The following is a 14,497-nucleotide window of genomic DNA, read 5'->3' on the forward strand; positions in this document are numbered from 1 at the left end:
AAGGAGAAATAAACTCACATTGAGGTGTATAGTATTTTTTCTTTGGACATAACTATCTTGACCGCTCTAATATAAAAAAAGGTTTGCAAATTTGTTCACGTCGACTTTTTATCAATAGATGGGCAACAGTTCTTTTGTTAGCTCAAGATATCTGATTCTGTCTCAGAACGTGTTTTTAGAGGCACATAAGATTTGTATCAGCAGCAATATTTAAAGACTTAACACGCTCCAAAAGCACAGAGGCATGATGACATCTTACATCATTAAGATTTTGAATAATCATTGGTCCCACAAGAGTCATATGAGGAGGAGGTAAGATGCCACAGTCATTTCAAGATGGCGGCTTTGAACTGAATCTACTCCGATGGAAAAGTAAGTACATTTCATGTTGGTCTCTTCATTTTGATTGCATAAATAAGTTAGTGAGAATGTTTACTTTATCTCTAGTCCTCTCGAGCATCTGAAGCAGGCGGGGGATCCACCGAAACGCTGGTGTCGGGTGTGGAAGCAAGCGTGGTTTGAACAGCTTGCGAGTAAGCTGTTGTGCCGTCAATCTCTAACACATTTAAAAGTTGCTATTCACCCCCACCTCTTCCGAAACAACGAGAGATAAGTTATGTGAATATACATAAGAACTTTGGATATTAGTTTTGACATTACAAGAAGAGGTTTTTTTACATTAAATGAAAGAACATGGGATATCAGTTTTATCATCCTAAGAAGAAATTTTCAATGAAATATATTCTCATTATATGGAAAATTTTTAATAAGTCCAAAAATACAAAAAATTGCAGAACAAGATGTTCCTGGAGAATGATTTATTAAAAGTGTTTACATAAAAAAAAACAGTATGGTGAAATTCCAGCAAGTGTGAAGATAAGCCACCCCTGCTGATCAAACCTTACTGGATAAACCTATACCAACATGGTAATTACATTTATACCCCCCTTGGTAGTTTTATTATTGTGTTAATTTATGTTAATAGGGGACTTTCTTGATCCACATCTGTCTACCAATTGAATCCCAGCTGCCAAGTCTTTGACCAAGCTTTCTTAAATCACTTTCATTCTCTCTTCTTCTGCAGGTGTGTCCACTCTGTTGCAGAACACAATGAACCAGTTCCCTTTTTATACAAGCACAAGAGAAGGGAAAAGTCAGTGTAATACGTGCAGCTAGCTCAGCTAGTTACCTTGGCTGCCGCATGGGGCTGCCAAAGCTACTCCACTACTTCTGCTCACGCTCAGTGCACAAACTGTCTCACTCATGCTGAGGATAAGACAGAGGCTGGAAGGACTTAGAAGAGGAAGCTTAGGAGGTGGACAAAGAGGTGGTGCTGTGTGCACTATGTATGCTGAACAAAGCAGGGCCCAACTTATCCATCCCCTATATGCTGCCCATGAATTACCACACTCCAGGGCTCATGTAACTAGGAAGAGGTATACATGATTATACATATTCTTAGAAAGGAGCTGCTATTATACATGTTTAAGAGCCACTGCTGGTGACTCTTGTTGCTATGAGGTGCTGAGCCCAGGTGCTAGTCTGGATTTGAGCATCAGACAGTGGTGACTTTTCTGTGGCATACCTGATCAGATCTGAAGGCATACCAATTGGGAAATACTGGCTTAGGGTACATTCTGTTGCACATTTTTGAAGATTGTGGCATATTTACATTTTTACATATGTACTATATGCATATCACACTATATGTATAAATATCACCCACACTATAGAGACATCTCTCTGATGCTAATTCCTGGAACTGTTCTCTCTCTGAACCTACATGCAGAGGCCTATGGGATACTTGCCAATATTCACTGACAAGGAAATTGCCTATGCTGTATAAGTCAGGTATATTGCTAGCTGGTAGTTAAATCTTTAAATCTTCTACAAACAACCCAGCCTATCAGATACTGTGTCTTTTACTATGCCTTTACCAGCCACATGTTAAGTGTTCATCTGACCACAAGAGGAAGTAGTTTCAGACAATCATATTTATCTTGCAGCCCATTAATTTGCATTAATAAAGCTAAGTAATGCAAAAAGAAGCTTTTAAAAAGAGAAGGAAAAAGGACCAAGGAAGATCCTGCTAACACCAGATCCATGTTGCTGTGACTGACCATGCTGCTGCATTTCTGCTCCATGTCCTGCACCTTGAATCACGGAATATATAAGTAGCTGCTTGTTTTCCTGAATGCCACAGATGCAGATTTCACAGAGACACAAACAAGATGCTCCTACTTTCTACTAAGGTTTGAAAAATAGATTAAACTTATCATAGAGATTAATAAGACTGTGATCTGCGCAAAACTTTTCTTAAGTGATTTAAATGCACATTTAAATATTTTGAAATATGTAAATATGCATATATTCTATTCAAGCAATTGCTATATTATGTTTAACATATAAAAACTCTAATTAAAATCTTTTTAGATAAATTTAATGTATCCTTGTTCTGATAACAAATTCTGATCAATAGTTTGAGTAGTCAAATTCAAACAGTAGTTACCCCTTACAGCTGAAGGTGCTGCTAGTCTTACAATACACAAATATATTTTATTAAACATTTTCCTATTTTTGTGTCTGAATAGCGTTTATGTTTTCCAACATATGGAATATTGGAAAGAATTATGTAAAAGGCATCAATATCTGTCTGTGGGCAAAATAACTCCCCAAAGAAGGGATGGAAAGTAAAATATCTTTTGTTGAAAGAAATGGGACTATCTAGAACAAATCTGAAAACCAAACATTAGGTCAGGATTTTCAGAAAATGAGCCAACAAAATAGCCAATACTTTATTATGGCAGGCAGTAGAGACTATTGAATACTGACAGGGGAAAAAAAAGGAACCAAATAAGGATGATACCTTTCAAGCCATTTCCCTTCACACTAACCACTCAATCCCCACCTCTTACACACAAACACTCCTTCCATACACCTCCCACAATCTCCCCTCTACTTCTTCCTCACACCCATAAACACCCTCTATACCTATCTCCACAATGTACCAAGTCTTACAAGGAGAGTCGCACTGCTGGTTTTTTTTTTTTTTTTTTTTTTAACACAAAACATGCAATTGTGCATCATATCAATTATACACCCTTCACAGTTTGTGACCTTGGAAAGGGGTATGTTCGTAGAACAGGGACCAGGAGCTAAAACAGAGAAATAAGCAATGAAAGAAAGTTTGTTAAAAGTTTAATCTCTTTCTTGTGAGTAAGAAATGGAAATGCTAAAGATTAAATATTTTAAAGGTTAGTAGGTGGACTGTGATATGATTCTGAATCCTTCATATAGTGTCAGTACTCAAAAGTTTCAATCTGATATTTCAACAACTTTTTGAGCTACCATGTATCTATAATATGTACTGTGCACATCTATGTGTGAATAGTACTACAAAATGATGCATTTGAGATGTTCTGATTACATGAATTATACAGGTTTTATGATGCATGAGTTATTTTACCTGTTTTTAAAAATGAACACCAGACAAAACTATTCATGAATTTCATGGAAGTGTTGCGCTCTACTCTATGTACTGACAAGCAATCTTACTTTGCTAGTGGTCAATTCACCTCCAAAATGTATTTCACATTATTGCATTTGCAGCAAGGTATGACATCTCATCCCTCCTGATTTTTACTTATGCAATTGCTCTGAAATTAGCACCTGCTTTAGTTATATTTATTATGTGACCATAAACACCATAAAAACATGGAATCAAGAATACCTGTGTACAAAATAATTTATTACAGCAGTACATATGTTGGCATTATTTTACATTGACTTTTCCCCTTCGCCAGGTTTGGATCTAAACATAGGAAAAAAAGGAGATGATCCTTATTAGAACAGTTTATTTGCCTTAATAAAATCCCCCTTCATGAACTTATATTTTCCTTGTAAAGTCTGGTAATTGCTAATTATGAGCCTGATTTACTAAACTTTCTTCCCACAGATACAGAACAAGAAAAAAAAACTTAGTAAATCAGGCCCGATAATTCTCATTAAATACAGTGCAGTGAAACCCCCCCAAATTGCTTACCTGTAATAGGTTTTCTTCATGGACAGCAGGATAATCAGTCACATAAGTGGTGATGTAATCCAAAGGCCACAACATGGAGCATTTCCACAGCTGTCTGGAAAAAAGTCTAAAAGGCTTTTCTGGGCATGCACATGGCTTACTACCAATATGCAGGCGTTTTCAGTCTTTTATATAACTTAACAGAGAAAAGGAGGCAGAAGCCTATATGTGATTATCATCCTACTGTCCACAAAGAATAACCATTACAGGTAAGCAACTTGGTTTTCTCTGAGGGAAAAGCAGGATAAGCCAATCTCTAATTAGGGATAGAGTCTTCAAACAAGAAAGGGTATAGGATGGAGGGGACAAGGAACAATTAGCTACCAATGGGCAATAAACATTTTTGTGAGGAAGAACTATCACTTTTTTTTTTTGGAAGACAATTCAAAATAAACAAAATAGACCCTTGTGGAGGATGGATTCTAATCTTCAAAAAGACCTTGGAAAACAGACTGACGAAATCGACTTGCATCTGGAGGTAATATCAGCACAGGAGTAAGATGCACATGTGTGGACAGAAATTCACACTGCAGCCTTCCACATCTTCTCAATGGAGATTGATCTATGACAGACCAAAGTATCTATGTTTCTAATATTATGAGTCTAGACATACCCTTCTAGAGTCAAGCCTGCCTGGGCATAACAAAAGAAGATACAATCTATTGTTATCCAGTTAAACAGAATTGGTTTGATTACAGCAATCACAAGCTTGTTGGGTTTGGTCCATTCCTAACAGAAGACAACTGTTTTCTTTCAATCTAGAATACTTAGAGCTTGTCGTCTTTGTGAACACACGCCCTGGGGAAACATTTTGGCAGGACCGATTGGTTAAGGTGAAAGTTATATCAGTTTGGGCTGGGGCCTGGAATAGGTGTGAAGCATTACTCTATTATGATGAAACTTTGTGAAAGGTGGACAAGACACCAGGGAGGGCTCACTAATTCTATGGGTGGAAGTGAATGTCACTAAATATGTGACCTTCCATTTCCAGTACTTTCACTCACAGGAGGCCAGAGGCTCAAAAGGAATGTAGAATCAACTGCTTAAGAACACAGCTAAGTTCCCATGACAAAGTGGAAAGCTTCAATTTAAGCAAGCCCTACATAAACCTGACAACTACAGGCTGTATAGAGCTGGCCATTCCATAAGGTGATGCACTAAGGTGTACCCTGACAGAGTTGGTTTTCAAACTAGACTCTAAAAGATGTATAAGGTATTCAAGAAGTTGCATGGGACAAGAAAAGGCATCTAAGGCCTTGTTCTCATACCAAATGACAAACTTCTTCTACTATAACCGATACAAATTTTTGTAAATTGCTTTCTGGAAACCAAAAAGGACTTGAGACACCTCACTGGAGAACCCAAAGGAATGAACCATTTCTCTCAACATGCATTCCCTGGTTCTGTGTGATCAAAGTTAGGGAATTCTCCAATTGGATCAGTTTCCTGAGAGTTCCTGACGAAGCAGAAACCAAGCCTGTCTCAACCAAAAAGGGGCTATGAGTATCACAGTCCCTTGATCTCTTCTGAGTTTCAATAAGGTCTTTGCAACCAGATAAAGAGACGTTCCGGCTACTTAGATGATAGATAAAAACAATGTCCAACTACTAAGTGAAGGGAGAAGGCATTTGAGGCTCATCTGTGGTGAACAGCTATATCTTTGGTGTTTGCACTCCCTCATCCAGGTAGATGGTTCTTAAAGTTATTATGAGAGTGACAGCCCAGTTCCAAATCCTGAAAGACTTTCAAAACAGGAACAAAATAGTTTATTCCTGCTTATTCAAGTAGAATATCAACAATTTTGTTGGCAATCAGATCTCTAAAAGCCCTTAAAGCATAGTTCTAAGAAATTTGTAATACTTTTTTTTTTAATTGGACAAAGGGCCTCTAGTGTGAAGTCCCTGAATGTAAGCCTCAAAACCCAAGTTAGAGGCATCAATTGTCATGACCCAAAGTCTTCGAGTGGCTTGTTTCCACTGGGTTTTTCTTATACAGAGATGGAAATGACAAGGACTGTTGAGGCTATATGACTCAGCAAGTCCCAAGATGATGTCTGCTGGCTTCAAATCACCCCCTTCTCTGTAGTCATTAGCTGAGTTATCCTATTGATGTGAAGGAAGGCTCTTGCACAAGTCACATTTTGCAAAGCCCCAATGAATTCCAACAAAGTGAAGTCTGACCTTTGATTTCAGGTAGTTGATGATAAACCTTTGTGATTCCAGCACCCAGATGTTGCTGCACATGGATTCCTTCGCACCCACCACAGATTTGCTTCTGACCAGCCAATCATTCAAGCAGGGAAACATATATACTCCCAGTCTATGTAACTGCAAGACATTTTGTGAAAACACATGGAGTTGAATCAAGATCAAAGGGCAACAAGTAACACTAAAGTTAATGTTTCCTTACTAGAAATGAGAGAGACCCCATTTACATGAAATATCTGTATGTGGGTATACACATGCTTGAGATCCAGGGAGCAAAGCCAGTCTCCTTTGTTTAGAAGAGAAATAACTGTGTCTAGGGAAATAAAAAAAAACAAGTTTGATTAATTAGAAGGGTTTTAGGTCTAGGATGAGATAATATCCTCTGGTTTTCTTGGGAACCAGGAAGTATTTGGCCTAAAATCCCCACCTTTATTCCCATGGCAGGACAGTTTCACCAGCACTGGCCCACAAAAGGGAGGACACCTCAACTGCAGATCCTGATGAGAAAGGTAGTTTGAATGATCTTATTTGGAGAGAACTTCAGCAGATACCTGTCAGAAGTTATAAGAGACATAACATCTTAGTCTCCCTCCGACACATAGAAAATCTAGAATGAAGACTGGGATATTAGTTGTGTGCTCTGGATCCAATGAAAACTCCAATCCTTTCTTTGTTTGAGTTACTGTATGGGACTTGGTGCTTCTGCAATCACCAGGGCATGATCCGGAGCTCTACTGCTGTCAAGGGCGAGTAGGCAAAGGAAAGTAATTTTTTTTTTTTTGAGGGAAAATTGCTTTCTTGTCAGTCCATTCTGAAACTTCTATGAGGTAGAGGTTCGATCCAAAGTGACTGTAGAGAGTCTAAAACAAGGAACAATGGTCCTTGATTTGATCTACCACTTCTCTATTTCCAAGGGAGATTATCTCCACTGCAGGATAGTTTGCAAACCTTTCCTGACATTTTCTCTGAAGCAACTGGCTCATAGCCATGAGAGTCTACTGGGATTATAACATGGCAGAGGCTTTCAGTTCCATTTCAAAAGCATCCTAAGACAAACAGACTAGATGCTTTCCACACTCTTCTTGTGAATGTATTAGGTTAAGAAAATCCTCAGAAAATTTCTTTGTCCCTTTCAAAAAAAAAAAAAAAAAAAAGAGTTCATATACTCCCTCATGAAGATCTGATAGTAAGCTATGTGAAAAGAACTTCCGCAATAAAAGGTCCAAGATCTCGAAGGTCCAAGATGTACTGAAGAATGAGTTTTCAATTTCTTATCCTTTTGCTAGGTAGATTCAACTACCACAAATGATCTGGCAACTGGGACTTACTGAATGTGGGAGCAGCAGATACTTTGTGTTTGCCTTCATGTTCACAGTAAGTACACAGTGTGATGTCTCCCACATTCTTTTCTGTATATCTTAAAGGAATCTGTGGACAGGCACTGCCACCAGCTTCACAGGTGCATCAAGATCTTGAGGAAGCTGAATAAGGATGCCATGGGCTCATACTCCACGTCACTTAAAATGAATGGTCTGAACCATTCTCTGCACAAGGAGGAGAAGTATGAGGAGAAGGAAAGGAATCTAAGAAGAAATTAGGAGAATAATCCTTTTCAAAACCTGATTCTCTAGATTCATAAGCAAATCCTTTAGGACTACTCAGAATCTGAAATTTGAAGTACCTGAGGTCTGGGAAGGCACTGATTTTACAGTTATGGGCCCTATAATTTACTATTTGTTCAATGGGACTAAGAACTGCTGAAAAGCTGGAGTGGCTTACTTCTATTAAGCTTTTTGGTTTTAATTCAACTCAGATAGTGCTGTCATAGTCTTTATGCCAAAAAATGACATTGGCATCACGCCACAGTGCCAGGGCAAATGTTTCAGAGACCAGTTCAAACAGCGTCTCAGTTGGTGCTGAGGCATTCAACGCTGGCACTCAAACCTGCTGTAGGTGCCAAGAGAGGACCTCAAGAATCCTTCTCTCCAACATCTTTAAGGCCAACACCAAGGTGGGCTCAGGAGATGAGAAGCAATCCTCTTGGGCAGCCAGATGGGAAGTAACTAAATTGGATGACTGAACTCTTAGAGCCTGTTGCAGTTGAACCACACTCCAGGAGGATGAGCTTTTGTCCTAACATAATGAGAAATTACTACTTACCTGATAATTTCCTTTTCCTTAATAGACAGATGGGTTCAGGACCAATGGGGTTATGCACCTCTAACAGCAGATGGAGACAAAGCAAACCAACATCATAGTATATATACTCCTGCAGTGACATCAGTCTGCCAGTATTCTCTTCAAAAGCAACTGTTGGCAGACTAACAGAAACTTGAGTAAAATCAGATAACCATTTCAATACTCAGTCAACATGAAACACTGAGCTTAGACAAGAAATACATTAACAATAGTCTAGGGACTAGAGTCATACTTACCCAGTAACCCCGGAACACATAGTCACCCAGGATGATTATAACACAAACATACGGCAGCCAAGGGGGGGATGCTGAACCCATCTGTCTATATTAAGGAAAAGGAAATTATCAAGTAAGTAGCAATTTTTCATTTCCTAGCACATAGACAGATGGGTTCTGGACCAGTGTGATTTACCAAAGCTACTCCCAAATAGGGTGGGAGGTTGCCTGCGGTCCAGTCAAAACTGCTTGTGCAAAGGCTGTGTCTGCACATCCAGAAGATAATACCTCAAAAAGGTGTGGAAGGAGGACCATGTCACAGCACAGCAAATGTCGATGGGAGAAAACTATCTAACCTTTGCCCAAGACAGCGTCTGAGCCCTAACCTGAGTAGGCAATGGCTTTTCAGTGGCCACATATGTGGCTCCCTAATCCAACGAGCTATTGTAGCCCGCAAAGCCGGCTTGCCCTGTTTACCTCCACCATGAAGGACAAACGGGTGATCCGTCTTTTATAAAGGCTTAGGAACCTCCAGATACCTCATGACATTTCTCTTGTCATCCAGGGGATGCACCAGGCGATATTCCTCTATATCTCTTTCCTTATCCAGAGATGGCAAGGAAATGGACTGATTCAAGTGAAAATATGAGACCACTTTAGGCAAGAAAGAAGGAACAGTATGCAGTAGAATCGCTCCTGGGGTCACCCGAAGGAATGGTTCCCGACAAGGCCTGCAGAACATATCGCCACCAGAAACACTGTTTCAGTAAGCGCAAGGAAAGGGAGTGCATCAGTAGAAATGTAGGACCTGCCAAAACATCCAAAACCAGATTAAGACTCCACAAGAATACCGGTAACTGCAAGGGAGGACAAAGGTGTCTCACTCCCCTCAAGAAACAGGCCACATCAAGATGATAAGGATTCACCACGCACCTGATCCCTGAAACAGGGCAAGAGCCACCACTCTGTACCTTCAAGGAATTAGGGCCAACCCTTTATTCAACCTATCCTGCAAAAATTCCAAAACGAGTGGGATCCTAACTGAACTAGCCTCACTCGCCAAATCCGTACATAGGCCAAGGAAGTGGAGAATTTTCTTGCTCATAGCAAGGAACCGCAGTAGTATATCCACGCTTCAACAAAGTGAGAGCTCTCAAGGGCCATACTGTAAGACAAAACCAAGTTGGATCTTTGTGAAGGACAGGTCCCTGCTGCAACAGATTCCTGTGTGCCGGAAGACGAAGGGGGGAGTCTACCAGGAGTCTTCGCAGATCTGCATACCATGGTCTCTTGGGCCAATCCAGTGCTACCAAAAACACCATCCCCCTTTGGTCTTTGACCCTCCAAACAATTCTGCCCAACACTGGCCACAGAGGAAAGGCATAGAGCAGTTTGTCCTCCGGCCAGGCTTGCATTACAGCATTGATACCCAAGTCCTTCGGATCTCTCCTGCGACTGAAGAATCGAGGAACCTTTGCACTGTGAGAAGTCGCCAGCAGATCTAGGAATGGAACATCCCAGCGATCCACTATCAGCTAAAACGCCTCATCAGACAATACCAATTCTCCTGGATCCAGACTCTCCTGCTGAGAAAGTCTGCTTTTACATAGTCTTTTCCTGCAATGTGCAAGGCCGCGATCTAGTTGGTCAATTTCCTGCAACACTTGCTGGCTCTTGGTTCCTTCCTGCCAACTGATGTAAAGCCACAGTCGTTGCATTACTCGGACCACTCGACCCTGCAGTCTGCCGGTGAACTACAGGCACGCAAACTGGATCGCCCGGGCTTCCAGCTGATTGATGTTCCAGAGAGATTCTTCGGCATTCCAGCGCCCTTGCGCCGATAGTTCCTGACAGTGAGCTCCCCAACCCTGGAGGCTAGCATCTGTCGTGAGTATCAACCAGTCGGGCGATGTCAGAGAAACTCCCTTTCTCAGATGATCCACTTGCAACCACCACTGGAGGTGAGAGAAGACTTCCATTGGTAGGTGGAGCCTAATCGAGAAGTCCTTAGATTGAGAGTTCCAACAGGACCACAGGGAGCGCTGAAGAGGATGCAAGTGCGCCCTGGCCCATGGCAACACTTCCAGGGTTGCCATCAAACCGAGTGCCTGTAGATACTGTTGGGTGTACAGTGTTCACCAAGAGATGAACCTGCGTCATCAACTTCTGAATACGAGCTTCTGGAAAGAAGACTTTTCCCTGCTTCGTGTCAAACCAAACACCCAGATACTCCAATGACTGAGATGGCTAAAGACTGCTTTTAGCTAGGTTCACTACCCAACCAAGTTTTTTCAACAGGGAGATTACCTTGCAGGCACCGATCAGATCTCATCCATAGACTTGGCCCGAATTAGCCAGTCGTCCAAATATAGATGAACCAGAATCCCATCTTTTCTCAACTTTGCCACCACCATAACCTTGGAAAAAATTCTGGGTGCAGGGTGGCCAGATCAAAAGGCAATGCCTAAAACTGATAATGGCACCCCAACACTGCGAAATGCACAAAATGTTAGTGCTTCAATCAGATGGTAATATGGAAGTATGCCTTGTACAGATCCAAGGAGGTCAGAAATTCCCCCAACTGCACGGCCATTATCACTGAGTGCAAAGTTTCCATGCGAAAATGAGTCACCTGCAAATGACAGTTGACCCCTTTGAGATCCAGGATGGGATGAAAGGAGCCCCCCCCCTTCTTAGGCACAACAAAATAAATGGAATATCCCCCCTATTTTCTTGAGACGTGGGTACTGGAACCACAGCCCTCAGACTGAGGAGCCTTAACAGAGTAGACTCCACTGCCTGCTTCTTTTGCAGGGAGTGGCAGGGAGACAATTTCGTAAGGTTAGCCTTAGAGGTTGCATCGGTCGACCAATTTCTGAACCATAACTGACACCGGCCGCTATTATCGAAGCCACCCCTCTGGCCGAAGTGTGGACCAAATCGCAGCCCACATCTGCCAAAAAGGTGGCTGCTGGCTCCATAACTGCCCTGGATTTACTCCAGAGTTGTTGACCTCCTGAGAGAGAAGTAAACAAGAGCGACCCACCAGGGAGCAACAAGAAGCTATCTGCAACATTATTGCCACTTCTTCAAATGCTTGTTTAAGGATGGCCTCAATCCTCCTATCATGAATATTCTTCAAGGCCGCTCCTCCTTCTATGGGAATAGTTGTTCATTTGGAGACTGAACAAACAAGTGTGTCCACCTTCGGAAAATGCAAATGCTCTCTCACCAGAGGATCCAAGGGGTATAGGCCTTCCAAAACCTGGCCTCCTTTGAAATTAGCCTCCGGGATGCCCCACTCAAGATCAATCAATTCTTGAATGGCCTCCATGACAGGGAAAAAAACAAGAAGCTTTATGCAAGGAGACCAAAATGGCATTTTTTCTATAGCTCAGAATTGGAATCCATCCCAGGCACACTCCCAGCCTTTTCAAAGTTTGGGAAATCAGAGCTGGCAGCTCATCTCTATGAAAGAAACGTAACATAGTCCTATATGGTTACAGTCCCAGAGTAATTTCCCCATCCTCCAGGGAGTCAGGATCAGTCTCGTCCTCCGTGGCATCTGGATCCCTGTCTGGAAGTCCTACTGCTGATCTAGGTATATTCCGGCGCTTAACAGCAGTAACAGGCTATGGCTCTCCTCTGGCAAGATTGAGCTGGTCTGAGGACTACGCCTGCAGAAAAGATTGCAACCCTTGAAAAAATTCTACCCAAGAAAAGGTAGAAGGATCCAAACCAGGAGGTACCTGCGCTGTGCCCGCTGAGCTACCTTCCCCTGCTGTCGAACCAGTTAAAGGAGTTCCAAGATCAGGCATTCCTCCTGACACATCTTTACCCAGGCCCTCATCTAGATGGGAAGAACCAGTTTTAGTAAAATCAGAGGACGATAAACCTCCCTGAGCCTCCAAAGAGCGCTGGCACAAGTTAGTGGGGACGCCAGGCTGAGATGCCCGAATGTGACAGGCAGGGCTGGCGGAACCACTAGGCGAGCTAGGCCTGTGCCTAGAGCACCGAGATTTGGGGGGGCGCACCGCCGCTCGTGGCTACTTCAGGCGGAAGAATTTTGAAAGGGCAAAAAGTGCCCCTTCAAAATTCTGCCCAGCCCCCGCCTCACCCTGCATCCTCCCCCCGTAATGCTACCCTCCCGACACCCCCCTGGGGCCAGCGAAGGGCCCAGGAACGATCTGTTCCTCCCGGGGCCTTGGCTGCCACTTGAGTCTGGGCTGCGGGCGGCACGAAGGGGGGAGGCACAAGGCTGAAGGTGCCTAGGGCACCCAATCCCCTTGCACCGGCCCTTATGACAGGCAGCACATAGGGAAAGGCGCTTAGATTTCTTAGCTATTGGCGCCATTTAAAAAAAAAAAGTTTATATGCATTCAAAAATTAAGCATCCAAAATTTTAGTTGCTCAAAACCCAGGCATTCCAAAGATAAGCACCCAAGCAATGCGCCCAAGTTAAGCGCATGGCTTAAGCGCATGTCTAGCCTGGACACCACGCAATCTGGACGCCCACACGAATGACCGACTAAGTGTCCAAAAACTGGACGCTCATGGACACAAAAACGCACTGCCTGAACCAACGTTCCTGAATAGGGCAGCTGAACACACAGGCAAAACGCACAAAACACCGCTGAGGCCTACTACGTGGTACACAGGAGAATAGCCTCAGAGCGGGGCCTAGCCAATAAAGGTTGCTCAACCTGCCAGACTGCCCACGTCCCTTAAACCTTCCTCAGAATGGGACGAATGTCGGACCGGTGTGCTGAGCATGAAGACCGGTAAGGAGGAAGCCCTATACATAAATTCTCCTTTTGCTTCTCTGTATTTATATTATATAAGAGAGAGAAAGACATCTATCTCCTGTTCCTTTCTGCCTGCCACAAATGAGGACAGTAGCACTGCATCTTACCTGAGCTCAAGCTTTCCTGGCTAAGTACAGAGACTGTTTCTGGCTGTGGGGGGAGAGGGCCATATGCTGTCACCACTGCCCTCAGCTTCCTGCACCCGCTGCCGCTCAGCTGTCCAAGCAGCTAATTCTACCCCAGCTGAAAAACCAGTTACTGGACCAAGGCACTCAACTGAAGGACCATAGAAATCACCTCAGGAATTCTCAACTGGGGGAGGGACCATTTGATATCTCTGCAGGAAAGCGGGACAAATTAATTTTTTTCTTCTATTTTTCCTTCCAAAATCTAAAGCAATCCCAAGTAGGGAAATGCACGTCCACCGTTTGCTGGAGGCAGAGAATACTGGCAGGCTGATGTCACTGCAGTATATATACTGTAACATCAGTTTGCTCTGTCTCCAGATGGTAGAGGTGTATAACCCCACTGGTCCTAAACCCATCTGTCTATTAGCTAGGAAACTGCTTAGGAGCTGGATCTTGGGTAGTTCCAACTTCTGTGCTCTCAAGGCCCCCCACCAATTATGTGAATGCTTTTAAGTATGCCTCACTGTTTGGTGCCTTGACTCCCCAGATCTGAATTTGACCCCAAAGAGCCTCTCTCATGTGATAAGAGGAGTGGAAACATTACCTACTTCTGGGCCTAGGCTTTGGAACTAAAGCGAGTAGAGACTCCCCTCAGTGTCAAAGCATCTCCAATAGCTGGAACAGCAACTTGGTCCTTTGATGTCGATGCCTTTGATGGATCTAATTTTTCTTTGGTGGCAATGTCCTGGAGTGTCAATTATTGAACTTGATGGTCCTGGATGACATCTTCACACAGATGTAACAAAGAAGGACATCATGCCCTAGCTCCAGTGATGACATGCAGACCTTTTGGTGATCTGTG

General features: G+C 42.8%; 1 protein-coding gene across 1 annotated transcript in view; it reads right to left on the bottom strand.

Moving 5' to 3' along the window:
* Positions 1-3,727: 3,727 nt before the first annotated feature.
* Positions 3,728-14,497, bottom strand: part of NAA16 (N(alpha)-acetyltransferase 16, NatA auxiliary subunit) — a 468,335-nt gene continuing 457,565 nt past the window's right edge. Inside the window, 1 exon segment of the mRNA XM_029602955.1 lies at positions 3,728-3,811. The gene's annotated coding sequence lies outside the window, so the exon portion shown is untranslated.

The sequence above is a fragment of the Rhinatrema bivittatum genome, chromosome 5 (assembly GCF_901001135.1).
Source record: "Rhinatrema bivittatum chromosome 5, aRhiBiv1.1, whole genome shotgun sequence".
NCBI classification, from domain to species: Eukaryota; Metazoa; Chordata; class Amphibia; order Gymnophiona; family Rhinatrematidae; genus Rhinatrema; species Rhinatrema bivittatum.